General features: G+C 40.8%; 1 protein-coding gene across 1 annotated transcript in view; it reads right to left on the bottom strand.

Annotated features, from left to right (window-relative positions):
- The window catches only part of LOC120058250 (integrin alpha-6-like), a 58,346-nt gene extending 55,030 nt beyond the window's left edge, over nucleotides 1-3,316 (bottom strand). Inside the window, exon 1 of the mRNA XM_039006772.1 lies at nucleotides 3,262-3,316. The gene's annotated coding sequence lies outside the window, so the exon portion shown is untranslated. The remainder of the gene's footprint in view (nucleotides 1-3,261) is intronic.
- Nucleotides 3,317-13,790: the final 10,474 nt, after the last annotated feature.

Here is a 13,790-nt window from a genome sequence, read left to right as displayed (position 1 = left end):
AAACATTCCAGGTAAAGCTGTTTGAGAAAATGCCAAGAGTGTGCAAATCTGTCATCAAGGCAAAGGATGGCTACTTTGAAGAATCTCAAATATAAAATATGTTTTGATTTGTTTAACACTTTTTTGGTTACTACAGTACATGATTCCATATGTGTTATTTCATGGTTTTGATGTCTTCATAATTTTTCTACTATGTATAAAATAGTAAAAATAAGGAAAAACCCTTGAATGAGTAGGTGTGTCCAAACTTTTGACTGGTACTGTACATTTTATATACTTTATATTCCATAAAACATTTTTTATTATGTATATATTTTTTTTACCACTTTAAATATGTTTTGCCACCAGACTTTATTGCTTTGTTAAGGCGTCTTAATACCAGTGCTGTTTGGAACCCAAGCTGCTTTTGAGATTGGAGGGCTGGCTTCTGAAGTTACAGTGGTGAAATCAAAACTGACTGGCTGAAGAAACCAAACCCAGAAGTTATCGGACAGAGCCCAAAGAGCACAGCAGGCATGGCACTCATAAAGGCATTTAGACAACTGCCGTTACACCCCATCTAACAATCCTGGACTAGTCACTGCAATGCAATGCAATGACAGATGCACCATTAGACCACTAAGGAGTACAGCACTCCTCATTCATTACCACGCCATCTGTTCACCTCATTTATTACACACTTAGCCTCTTGTCATTCTGTGTCTTCAAGTCTCAATATGAGGAAGTGGGAGTGTAGTGTGGTTCAAAGGGATTTAAATGCATTCTAATTGATGACATCCATTTTAAGTTTGATTCTTTGGTGTAGCTCTAATAAATGGTCACATGATCGCATCATAATGATTTCTCACAGGATTTTGTTACATCTGTGTTTCGGGAGATATTGGGGCTACTTGCATATCAGGTGGTTCTTTTGGCTCATAAAAACATCACTTGGACAGATTTATCATCCTTATGTTTGCATATGCATCTTAATTCAGTCTGACATCTCCAACAGGCGATATAAAGTGTCACCTGAGACAAATTCACCATGAAACTCCAGAGAGCACAGACTCACATACCATTGTGACCCCACTGCACAGTTCTCCCTGCATCACTTCAAATCAATCGATTTCTGAGATAATCCAAAATATGTAAACAAAAATATTAAACTCTGAAGCTTGTTATCAAGGTTATACATTTTAGGAAATGCAGTTGGAAAAACACAAACATCAGTCACAGCTATTAAGAATTGAGCCGCAGAGCGCTTACTGCTTTTCATTGAAAGTGTGTGAACGTCTGGTGAGTGAGTGTGTGTGACACTAAAAGCCCCAGTGAAAAGTCTATGGCCAGAGAGGCACCAGTAGCTGTGTGAATCGTGGTGTTAAATCACACTGTGTGAAAGGGAGAGCTCCTGATCTACTCCTGTTGTGACAGTGGCACAGCCCTTTGTGGAGAAACCCCTGGCAGTAAATCTGCTCTGGTCCCCCTCACAAAGGACTGCCTCCCTTTTATGACTCCTGGGAGGGTGGTGTGCCTCTGAATAAACAATGAGGGGAGTGGGACCTTGCTGCATTCTTTCTCAGGCAGGTCCAGCAGATGACGCAGGGAATTCTGGGGGACTCCCCTTTGTTCTCTCTTCAAACTGCAGGATTGTGTTTCCCTCGATACAAAGCCATGCATTTCTCCATGTGTCTCTCAGGTTGTTCTGACATAGCATCGTAAGGCTCATCGCAGGTAATAAGGTCAATTTGTAATATCCCCAAGAAGTGCTAATTCTAAATGATAATACATATATAATACATTTAGAACATAATTATATCCTGTGCACTGCAATGACATATTCACCATTTAAATACACAAAATGAATGCACTGTGTGAATAAATAATACATTTTCAAAGTGTCAATTGGCTAAACACAAAAATCCAATCAATATTGACACTATCTGCTGTATAATATGCACTCAAACACATCACTTAATCTTCAGAAGGTAACCTAAATTATAGGGTTGTTTCAAAGTGAAGACTTCCTTCCAGTTGTTATTCCAGCTGCATCTTGCCCATTTGAAGCTATTGTTGTTAAAAAAAAAATCTGAAAAAAGGCAACATGACTTATTCAAAGGAAACAGGTGCTCAATCATGAGAGCCCGGGTATGGATGGTTCTAACATTAACTTCAGTCTCTTCCTCCACCTAGCAGAGGAACTCAGAAGTCTCAGAGAGCTACCCTGGCCAGAGTCTGACCAGGAATGGTCTTACAAAGCTAAAAACCAGTTGAGGAAATCGTATCCACGTTCAAAGGATGCATGAATATGTGAGGTACATTGAGGAAAATCCATATACTAATGGTATTCATGCATTTTTCTTGACCAATGGTTATATCAATCATATGAATAGCATTTTCAAATGGCAGTTGGTGCTTGACTAATCAACAAAACAATATGAACATTTTCAGAATTTTGTGTGCTAAGACAAAGGGAAACATAAGTCACCAGTTGCGTATGGATATCATAACCATAAAATCAACCATGTATAAACATCGGGATGACCAAGGGTGAGTTGCCATGGTGATGAATGCTGCAACCATAGAATTAGGAATTAGAATACTTAGCAATTTAACAGGATCTCTATAGCTGCAACACTCCCAGCAAGACATAGGCTCAGCGAATCACACGGCAGCCAAAGCCCTTTTACTGAACTCGAAAGCTGCCTGCATTCATTGAGTGATCTCACTTATAGATTACTCAACCTTAATAAATGTTTGACATTGTCTTATAGTCATTGTCTTTTAGTCATTGTCTCATACAGTATGATTCAGGTTATGGTAGATTTGAACTCCACAGTAGGAGAGAGAAGCCTTTTAGCACCAGGCAGGCTCAGTTGATTTATGGGGATCCTGTGCACCACTTCTCCCTCAGCACTGAGTGAGTGAGTATTCAGAGCAGCAGGAGAACCCAGCTAACACAGTGGGGTTGCCCACAGTTGATTTGCCTCACAATGCACCACAATGAAAGTCATATCCTCCACTTTCTTCTATAATCTTGTTAGGTGCACGAACAGTCCTTGGTCACTGAAGTGTTGCAAACTCAACTAAGTATAGTGTGTGTGTGTGTGTGTGTTTTCTCTGTTGAAAGTTTAAACAGAAACAGATTTCTCTTCACTGAAATGGGCCTGACCCCCAGGAAAAATCATTTGAATCTCCCTCCTTTGTCTGTATTGTCCAACTTCAGAATAATTTAAAGGATAAATAAACAACATGAAAACATACTAATAAAAGTAACCTTACCCATTTAGGCATTGGGGTCTTTCCCTCTCCTCTCCCACTGCGAATCTCTGCCTGATGAGAGGAATGGCTGCTTTTGTAAAGAACATTGGAAGTGTAAACAGGCACTATTGGTCACCCTGGATACCTGGAATTCCAAACAGGGACAACCAAATTTGGATCAAGGGTCATGTTTGCCAGGGCCCGAGTCACATGGGTTATCAACAATAGAAATACATTACTACAATTAAATATTGCACAACATATATTAGGAAGTCTGGAAGTCAGACATTTTCCCAGTTTAAGGGACATGCTCATGGACCATAATGTATTTTGTTGATTTTCAGCGATCCTGTGATCTGTCCACGTCCAACCTCTGATCAGCTTTATTAGATCACTGATGAAGAATGTTGATCTGTTGACTGCGTCTATTCATTGGCGACCTAATTAATTGTGTGTCACAATTCTGAGTTGATGACTGATTTTCCTTTTTAAAACCTCTCAGTATTTAATTGCCTCAGTGCGCGGCTGGACAGATATGGTTCCCATCCCCCTCGCTTCTGCTGAGCCTGTTGGTTGTATGAGATGAATACCATAATTTGAAACCACTCAACTGTGCAAAATGAACATCAGTGAGACCTACATGGTAGTCCCATAAGGGCTGTATCTACTACATATTTCTAGATTAAATCTACACACTAGCTTCAATCCAGCTCTTTAGTCGTCAAACTTCCTCATAAAAACACATGTTTTTTGACATAACTATAGACTTTTCATTGGAATGCTTGTGTGTTGCCAGAGCGACCACTAATGAATTATCTTTATCTACTCCTGAAACATTAGTGTTTTTTTTTAGTTTTTTTTTTAAGGGGTGGATCAGCTTAATATTGCGGAAAGAATGTTGCTTCCAATGTAATTGTCTGCATCATTTCCAATCCCCCATATTTTTTGATAAATATATATATCCATATGTAACAGTATAACTTTAGTACGTCCCCTCGCCCCGACCCGGGCGCGAACCAGGGACCCTCTGCACACATCGACAACAGTCACCCACGAAGCGTCGTTACCCATCGCTCCACAAAAGCCGCGGCCCTTGCAGAGCAAGGGGCAACACTACTTGTAGGTTTCAGAGCAAGTGACGTAACTGATTGAAACGCTAGTAGCGCGTACCCGCTAACTAGCTAGCCATTTCACATCCGTTACACATACACGTATGCATACATATACACATATATACATACACATACCTATATAGACATACATACTTTTTTAAAGAATATACCTTTATTATTATTGCCCGCAAACCCTACCACCGATCCCCCAATTGGAGTAAACTAATAAACACTTCTGCTTTTACCTTCAATTTATACATCTTATACACATTTTACAGACACAGTCTACTTTACAATAGTTCTCTTTTGTTTGTTCTTAGTCCTTCCTCTAGTTCTGATGTCCATCCAGTTTGATTTCTATTTGTAACTGTGCTATTTCACAAAAGTTCCCGAACGTATATACATTTTACAGATCCCCTATGCTTTACATTGTTTATCTTGTTATTAGTCCCACCCTTCAGCTCCATTCAACCCCTCCCATCTATCTCTCAACATCATCCATTTCGGATTTCTATTTGCCATATATTTTTTAACTGTGCTGTGATGCTTCACAAAAGAATTGAACCTTCCTATTCTCATAGCTTCTACAGATTGTAAATTAAAAATACATTTTTTTGCTAAAATAATAATTATTATTGATTGATTGACTATGGCTTTTCAAATCACCCAGTATTACTATCTGTAGCGTTAATTCTCGGCAAATGTTGCAATTCTTCAGCCATTCCTGGACCTGTGACCAAAAACGAGCTACATATGGACAATACCAAAATAAATGATCTAATGACTCTGCCTCCTCACAGCAGAATCTGCAGAGCTGGGAAGATTGTATCCCCCATATATATAACATTCTATTAGTTGCAAGAATTTTGTATAGTAATTTAAATTGAAAAATTCGAAGTTTTGAATCCGGCGTTGTTTTGCGTATCAATTCATTAACCATGTGCCATGGAATGGGTACATCGAAAATCTCTCCCCAACTATTTTGCAATTTATATGGCACAGCTGTCAGTTTTTTGGTCCTTAAATGAAATTGGTATATGTTTTTATTTATCACACTTTTCTTTAACCATTTATGTTCTTTAATATAGGGCCGATATACAAGTTCCTTACTTTTTTCCCCTTCTACTTGCCTCTTCCGTTTTTGTGGTAATGCTGCAATTAATTGGTTGTAATTTTGGGTAGAGCAGACATTTCCATATGTCTGTGTTAGATGCATGTGTGACATAACTCCACCAGGCCTATTTATGATATCATTCACTAAAATTATACCTTTTTTAAAAATTTCTTTGATAAATACAGTTTTTTTACTATATTTGAATTTAACCACACTATTTGTTGTACTATTTGTTCCGTCCTTTCAGGTGGATTAAACTGAAATTGCAACCAACTTTCTAAGGCTTGTTTAAAAAATAAAGATATTTTGGAGATTATTTCCTTTTCAAACAACCGAAAGTGAGCAGGTGTAATCTGAATAAAGGGAAAAAGGCCTTTCTTGAACATAGGATGAGACATTCGTACCAATTTACTAGAGAACCAGTTTGGATTTAAGTATAACTTTTGTATGACTGATGCCTTTAGTGAGAGGTCTAATGCTTTAATATTTAATCATTTCTGCCCTCCGAATTCATATTCGTTATATAAATAGGCCCTTTTAATTTTATCTGGCTTGCCGTTCCAAATAAAATTTAATATTTTTTATTCATATAATTTAAAAAGTAGGTCACTAGGTGTAGGCAAAACCATAAGCAAATAGGTAAACTGTGATATGACTAAAGAGTTAATCAGGGTGATTTTTCCACAAATAGACAGGTATTTTCCTTTCCATGGTAGCAAGATCTTATCTATTTTTGCTAACTTTCTATAAAAATGTATTGCAGTGAGATAATTTCTTTCTTTTGGGATTTGTATACCGAGTATGTCCACATCTCCGTCAGACCATTTAATTGGTAAACTACATGGTAATGTAAAATGTGCATTTTTTTAGTGATCCAATACGTAATATGGTACATTTATCATAATTTGGTTTAAATCCAGAGAGGATAGCAAAAGTATCTAGATCCTCTAAGAGGCCGTGGAGAGACTCTAATTGTGGTTTTAAAAGAAAACATGAATCATCAGCGTACAATGACACCTTAGTTTTTAAGCCACAGATTTCTAATCCCTTAATATTATTGTTTGATCTAATCTTAACAGCTAACATTTCGATGGCAATAATAAATAGATATGCCGATAGTGGACAACCTTGTTTTACTCCTCTAGATAGTTTAAAACTTTCTGAGATGTAGCCATTATTTACTATTTTACACCTAGGGTTACTATACATAACTTTAACCCATTTTATAAGAGATTCCCCAAAATGTATATATTCTAGGCATTTATATATAAACTCCAGTCGTACTTTATCAAAAGCCTTTTCAAAATCAGCTATGAAAACCAGGCCTGGTGTCCCCGATATTTCATAGTGTTCCATTGTTTCCAGTACTTGTCTTATATTATCTCCAACGTATCGTCCATGTAAAAAACCTGTCTGATTAGGATGAATAATATCTGACAATACTTTTTTAATTCTATGCACCAAGCATTTTGCTAGGATTTTTGCATCACAACACTGAAGTGTAAGAGGTCTCCAATTTTTTAAATGGACTGGATCTTTATATATACCACTTGGGTCCTGTTTCAGTAATAATGATATCAGACCTTCTTGTTGCGTGTCTGATAATCTACCATTTATATAGGAGTGGTTAAAACAAGCTAATAATGGTCCTTTGAGTATATCAAAAAAAAATTGTATACTTCCACTGGTATGCCATCCAGCCCTGGAGTTTTCCCATCCTTAAAGGCCCCAATTGCATCAAGCAGTTCCTCCTCTGTAATTTGGCCTTCACATGAGTCTTTCTGTACAGATGTTAATTTTACATTATTATTAGGGAAAAAATCCATACAATTAGTTTCAGTTAGTGGAGATGGTATTCTTAAAGTACTTTACTTCCTCTTTCAAAATATAATTTGGTGAATCATGCGTGACTCCATCATTTGTAACAAGTTTTAATTTGTTAATGAACCATTAGTGTTGTTCCCACTGCAGTGTTGGGAAATCAACTATGAAGATGTAGTTTACCAAGCTACCAATTACTTCACACTGGAAGAAGTTAAGCTACACCAAAGCTTAACTTAAGACATTTTTGACCCGTGCGTTAACTTAATTAACATAATATAACCATTCCCATCAAAATCTGTCAGTTTAGCCTCCCGGGTGGCGCAGTGGTCTAGGGCACTGCATCGCAGCGCTAGCTGCGCCACCATAGTCTCTGGGTTCTCGCCCAGGCTCTGTCGCAGCCGGCCGCGACCGGGAGGTCCGTGGGGCGACGCACAATTGGCCTAGCGTCGTCCGGGTTAGGGAGGGTTTGGCCGGTAGGGATATCCCTGTCTCATCGCGCTCCAGCGACTCCTGTGGCGGGCCGGGCGCAGTGCGCGCTAACCGAGGGGGCCAGGTGCACGGTGTTTCCTCCGACACATTGGTGCGGCTGGCTTCCGGGTTGGAGGCGCGCTGTGTTAAGAAGCAGTGCGGCTTGGTTGGGTTGTGCTTCGGAGGACGCATGGCTTTCGACCTTCGTCTCTCCCGAGCCCGTACGGGAGTTGTAGCGATGAGACAAGATAATAATTACTAGCGATTGGATACCACGAAAATTGGGGAGAAAAGGGGGTAAAAAAATAAAAAAAATAAAAAAAATCTATCAGTTTAACCTAGAGATACAGTACATGACCAAAAGTATGTGGACACCTGCTCGTCAAACATCTCATTCCAAAATCATGGGCATTAATATGGAGTTGGTCCCCCCCTTTGATGCTACAACAACCTCCACTCTTCTGGGAAGGTTTTCCACTAGCTGTTGGAACATTGCTGCGGGGATTTGCTTCCATTCAGCCACAAGAGCATTAGTGAGGTCGAGCACTGATGTTGGACGATGAGGCCTGGATCGCAGTCGGCGGTCCAATTAATCCCAAAGGTGTTCGATGGGGTTGAGGTCAGGGCTCTGTGCAGGCCAGTCAAGATCTTCCACAATTGTCTCGACAAACCATTTCTGTATGGACCTTGCTTTGTGCATGTGGGCATTGTCATGCTGAAACAGGAAAGAGCCTTCCCAAACTTTTGCCACAAAGTTGGAAGCACAGAATCGTCTAGAATGTCATTGTATGCTGTAGCATTTAAGATTTCCCTTCACTGGAACTAAGGGGCCTAGTCCGAACCATGAAAGACAGCCCCAGACCATTATTCCTCCTCCACCAAACTTTACAGTTGGCACTATGCATTGGGGAAGGTAGCATTCTCCTTGCATCCAGTCCAATGGCTTCAAGCTTTACATCACTCCAGCTGACGCTTGGCATTGCGCATGGTGATCTAAGGCTTGTGTGCTCCTGCTCGGCCACGGAAACTCATTTCATGAAGCTTCCGATAAACAGTTCTTGTGCTGACTTTGCTTACAGAGGCAGTTTGGAACTCGGTAGTGAGTGTTGCAAACGAGGACAGACGATTTTTACGCGCTATGCGCTTCAGCACTCGGCGGTCCCGTTCTGTGAGCTTGTGCGGCCTACCACTTTGCGGCTGACCTGTTGTTGCTCCTAGACGTTTCCACTTCACAATAACAGCACTTACATTTGACAGGGGCAGCTCTAGCGAGGCATAAATTTGACGAACTGACTTGTTGGAAAGGTGGCAGCCTATGACGGGCCATTCTACTGGCAGTATTTGTCTCTGGAGATTGCATGGCTGTGTGCTCAATTTTATACACCTGTCAGCAACGGGTGTGGTTGAAATAGCCGAATCCACAAATTTGAAGGGTTGTCCACAAACTTTTGATTTTTTGCATGGGCATCTGCCTATGTCGGCCTTCTGCATCTGCAGTGAAAAGTGGCAGAGCTAACAGCGCTGTTTGTCAGACCAGGAGAACATGAGACATCCCAAAAATCGGTCTTCTCATGAGAACATCTTTAGTGTCTGAACGGTTTGGCCTACTAACTAATAAAAGACTAATCTATGAAAGATGATACTCTCACGAATACGTTTGCTCTAAGACCCCCAAAAGTGTCAACGGACTCATCTGAAGGTAACCCATACAAATGAATGCGAAGTATGGTGGTAGTTTTGTGCCAGAAAAAAAACGTTAAATATATGTCCAAAATGTTTTTTACGATTTATTTTTGGACTGTCTTTTTTGCCATTTATGAATGTGTTATTCAATGAGTTTCTATGGGTCAAATTAAATATTTTTATCAAATAATGTTTATTGTTTTTATATACATACAGGGGTCCTAAAATTCCAAATCAAATAGCTTAATGATACATGCATGGTATGACCATCTTAAAACAATTCCATATTTTAGCTTAGTAGAACTTCCCCCAGGCTTTGACTTTTAGAGGTTAAGAATAATATAGTTTACTGAACTAAAGCTACCTTGAAAAAGTAGTTCACTACATCCAAACTACTCCGTGAAAAATGATCAAATCTAAATCTGAAATGTCTTAGAATACAAATTGCAAGAACAAGTCACTCTGTAGTCCGATATTAACATAATGTGTAATTTATTCTATTAAACACAAAAACTATGTTTCAAGTGTGAACTAGGCAGAATTTAGCAACTTTTTGCCTACTTCATCCATATTTTATTTTATTTTTGCAAAAAAGCTAGTGTGTTGTTCCAGTAGTTAGCTAAACCGCTAATTAACTACTGAAAACACTACCAAGATTAGAATTTTGTTCAACTACTACCAAGCTACTGTAAAATGTAGTTTAATTACTAGTTGAACTACGTGTAGTTCACTAATCCCCAACACTGTCCCACTGGCAGCCAATAGTTTTTAGAAGAAGTTCTGAGCTTTCTCTGCCAGGAATAGCTCATTAACGGCCATTCTTATAGATGGAGCCTGAAGTCTATCTTTGTTCCAGCATGGGGATTTGGCTTCAGGTCAAATGAAGCATTACAGCGAAGACCCAAAGAAAGAGCACATCAATCTGAGAAATTGCCAGTAGCTGTGATTTCAGTCCAGTATACATAGACACATCATATTCTCAGGCCTTCTGTTGGCAATAGCATGATGTGGTCATAGGCAAAGCCATGGCAGCCATGGCAGCGAAGCCATGGCATGGCAGAGACCCTGCCAGATTGAACATTGGCCCATCCATAATTTGATTTGTTTGTATTGTCTCCTGGCTAATCAGAAATGTTGAAAAATGCAGTAGGAAGTTCCTGGGATCTAATTGGTTATACCGCAATCATATGGTACCACTACCATCACTGCGTTGGAAAGCGGGGGAAGGTCAGGAATTCCCATCCCTTATTGAAGTTTAGCACAGCTGCAGCCCTGACATTTTCCCTAACATCAATAGACTACTAAGGGCCTCACCCTTCCTACGGTATGACTTAATGTACTGTTGAGAGACTCTTCTCCACTACAGGCCGTATCAAAACATCCATCCATCCATCTTGCATGCTGTCTGCACATCTCAACAATCTATCCCTATTGTCCTTCGAAATAGGACTGCTGTATTCATACCCGCCGTGGTATTATGTATAATGATTTCATGTTTTCATTTCTGAATGCATATACAGTAGTTTTCTTTTTCAAAGTGAGCTATTTATTTCATACCTGCCATAGAGTTCAAGAAATGGGCCTAAAGTATTTGTATTGTATTGTGTGTGGGTGTTTTCATATGGGAAACGGTGTGCACTTGGGGGCTTAATGAAAATACTTTCAGGGCTTTCTTTTCTTTCTTGCACCTTTGTGCAATAAGCTGTTTGCACATATTCCAATCCAGTGCCGAGCTGGTGCCGGCCGATGCACTGACCATGGTCCTGAATCCACCTGTTGTGCCTGTACTGTAGATCGCTCCTTTTAGTGGGAGTGGTCAATCTGATCTGATAATATGTTGATTATTTCATGAGGTTGGACTCTCGGACTGAACACCAGCCATTATCCGTATTTTATGACAGTATAATTTTTCTCGTTTTGTCACTGTACTTGTTTGCTGCTGTAGAATCTCTTTCTTTAGTTCTTTCTTTCTCTCTCTGAATATGTAGGTGATAGACATGTATCAAATCAAATCAAATGTTATTAGTCACATGCGTTGAGTATAACAGGTGTAGACCTTACAGTGAAATGCTTACTTATGAGCCCCTAACCAACAATGCAGTTAAAAAAATACGGATAAGAATAAAAAATAAAAGTAACAAGTAATTTTAGAGCAGCAGTAAAATAACAATAGCGGGACTATATACAGGGGGGTACCGATACAGAGTCAATGTGCGGGGTCACCGGTTAGCTTGTCACGTCTGCACCTGGACTCACTTATCACCTGTTAATTTCCTCCCCTATATTTGTCAGTTCCCCAGCTCTGTTCCACGCTGCTGCATTGTATGGTTTTTGTCTTTAGTATTAGTTTGCTGACGCTGTTCCTGTCTCGTTCTATGTCCATCTTTATTAAATGTTTTACTCCCCGTACCTGCTTCATTTCTCCAGCTTCATCTCATGTGACATAGTTGAGGTAATATGTACATGAAGTACATAAATTACTATGCATAGATGATAACAACAGAGAGTAGCAACGGTGAAAAAGAGGGAGGGGGGCGCAATGCAAATAGTCTGGGTAGCCATTTGATTAGGTGTTTAGGAGTCTTATGGCTTGGGTGTAGAAGCTGTTTAGAAGCCTCTTGGACCTAGACTTGGCGCTCCGGTACCACTTGCCGTGTGGTAGCAGAGAGAACAGTCTATGACTTGGATAGCTGGAGTCTTTGACCATTTTTAGGGCCTTCCTCTGACACCGCCTGGTATAGAGGTTCTGGGTGGCAGGAAGCTTGGCCCCTGTGATGTACTGGGCCGTTCGCACTACCCTCTGCCGAGCAGTTGCCATACCAGGCAGTTATGCAACCAGTCAGGATGCTTTCGATGGTGCAGCTGTAGAACATTTTGAGGATCTGAGGACCCATGCCAAATCTTTTCAGTCTCCTGAGGGGGAATAGGTTTTGTCGTGCCCTCTTCATGACCGTCTTGGTGTGCTTGGACCATGTTAGTTTGTTGATGTGGACACCAAGGAACTTGAAGCTCTCAACCTGCTCCACTGCAGCCCTGTCGATGAGAATGGGGGCGTGCTCGGTCCTCTTTTCCTGTAGTCCACAATCATCTCCTTTGTCTTGATCAAGTTGAGGGAGAGGTTGTTGTCCTGGCACCACACGGCCAGGTCTCTGACCTCCTCCCTATAGGCTGTCTCATCGTTGTCGGTGATCAGGCCTACCACTGTTGTGTCTTAGGCAAACTTAATGATGGTGTTGGAGTCGTGCCTGGCCGTGCAGTCATGAGTGAACAGGGAGTACAGGAGGGGACTGAGCACGCACCCCTGAGGGGCCCCTGTGTTGAGGATCAGCGTGGCGAATGGGTTGTTACCTACCCTTACCTCCTGGGGGGGGCGGCCCGTCAGGAAGTCCAGGATCCAGTTGCAGAGGGAGGTGTTTAATCCCAGGGTCTTTATCTTATTGATGAGCTTTGAGAGCACTATGGTGTTGAATGCTGAGCTGTAGTCAATGAATAGCATTCTCCCATAGGTGTTCCTTTTGTCTAGGTGGGAAAGGGCAGTGTGGAGTGCAATAGAGATGCATCATCTGTGGATATGTTGGGGCGGTATGCAAATTGGAGTGGGTCTAGGGTTTCTGGGATAATTGTGTTGATGTGAGCCATGACCAGCCTTTCAAAGCACTTCATGGCTACAGACATGAGTACAACGGGTCGGTAGTCATTTAGGCAGGTTACCTTAGTGTTCTTGGGCACAGGCACTATGGTGGTATGCTTAAAACATGTTGGTATTACAGACTCGGACAGGGAAAGGTTGAAAATGTCAGTGAAGACACTTGCCAGTTGGTCAGCTTATGCTCGGAGTACACGTCCTGGTAATCCGTTTGGCCCTGCGGCCTTGTGAATGTTGACCTGTTTGAAGGTCTTACATCAGCTGCGGAGAGCGTGATCACACAGTCTTCTGGAACAGCTGGTGCTCTCATGCATGTTTGTGTTATATTTCATTATGTTTGTTTACTGTTACTGTTGTACTGTTTTGTCAGTGGTGTTGTTGTAAGCAGTTGTGTAGTTGCGCTGCCTACTTGGCAATAATAACGGGCTTGTTTGTGGTGTATTTGGTCACATTTATGATGTGTTATGTGTTAAATTATGCAATGTGATTGCATTAATTTTCAACTAAATATGTCAGGGCTGGAAAATGTTGACCCAGCCACTTTTACTTATGTCCAGCCACACAGCAATTTCTGCCTGCGCCGCTGGGAGTGGTGGACGACATCTGGAAGAGATTGTTAGCATGATTGTGTTCCCATGCAGCTCCATTGCCCACTAGGAGGGCTAATTCCCCACTGGTGTCTGAGGTGTGATCACAACAGCAA

This window comes from Salvelinus namaycush, chromosome 13 (assembly GCF_016432855.1).
Source record: "Salvelinus namaycush isolate Seneca chromosome 13, SaNama_1.0, whole genome shotgun sequence".
NCBI classification, from domain to species: Eukaryota; Metazoa; Chordata; class Actinopteri; order Salmoniformes; family Salmonidae; genus Salvelinus; species Salvelinus namaycush.
The sequence above is the reverse complement of the archived record's forward strand: the minus strand, read 5'-3'. Positions and strand labels throughout refer to the sequence as shown.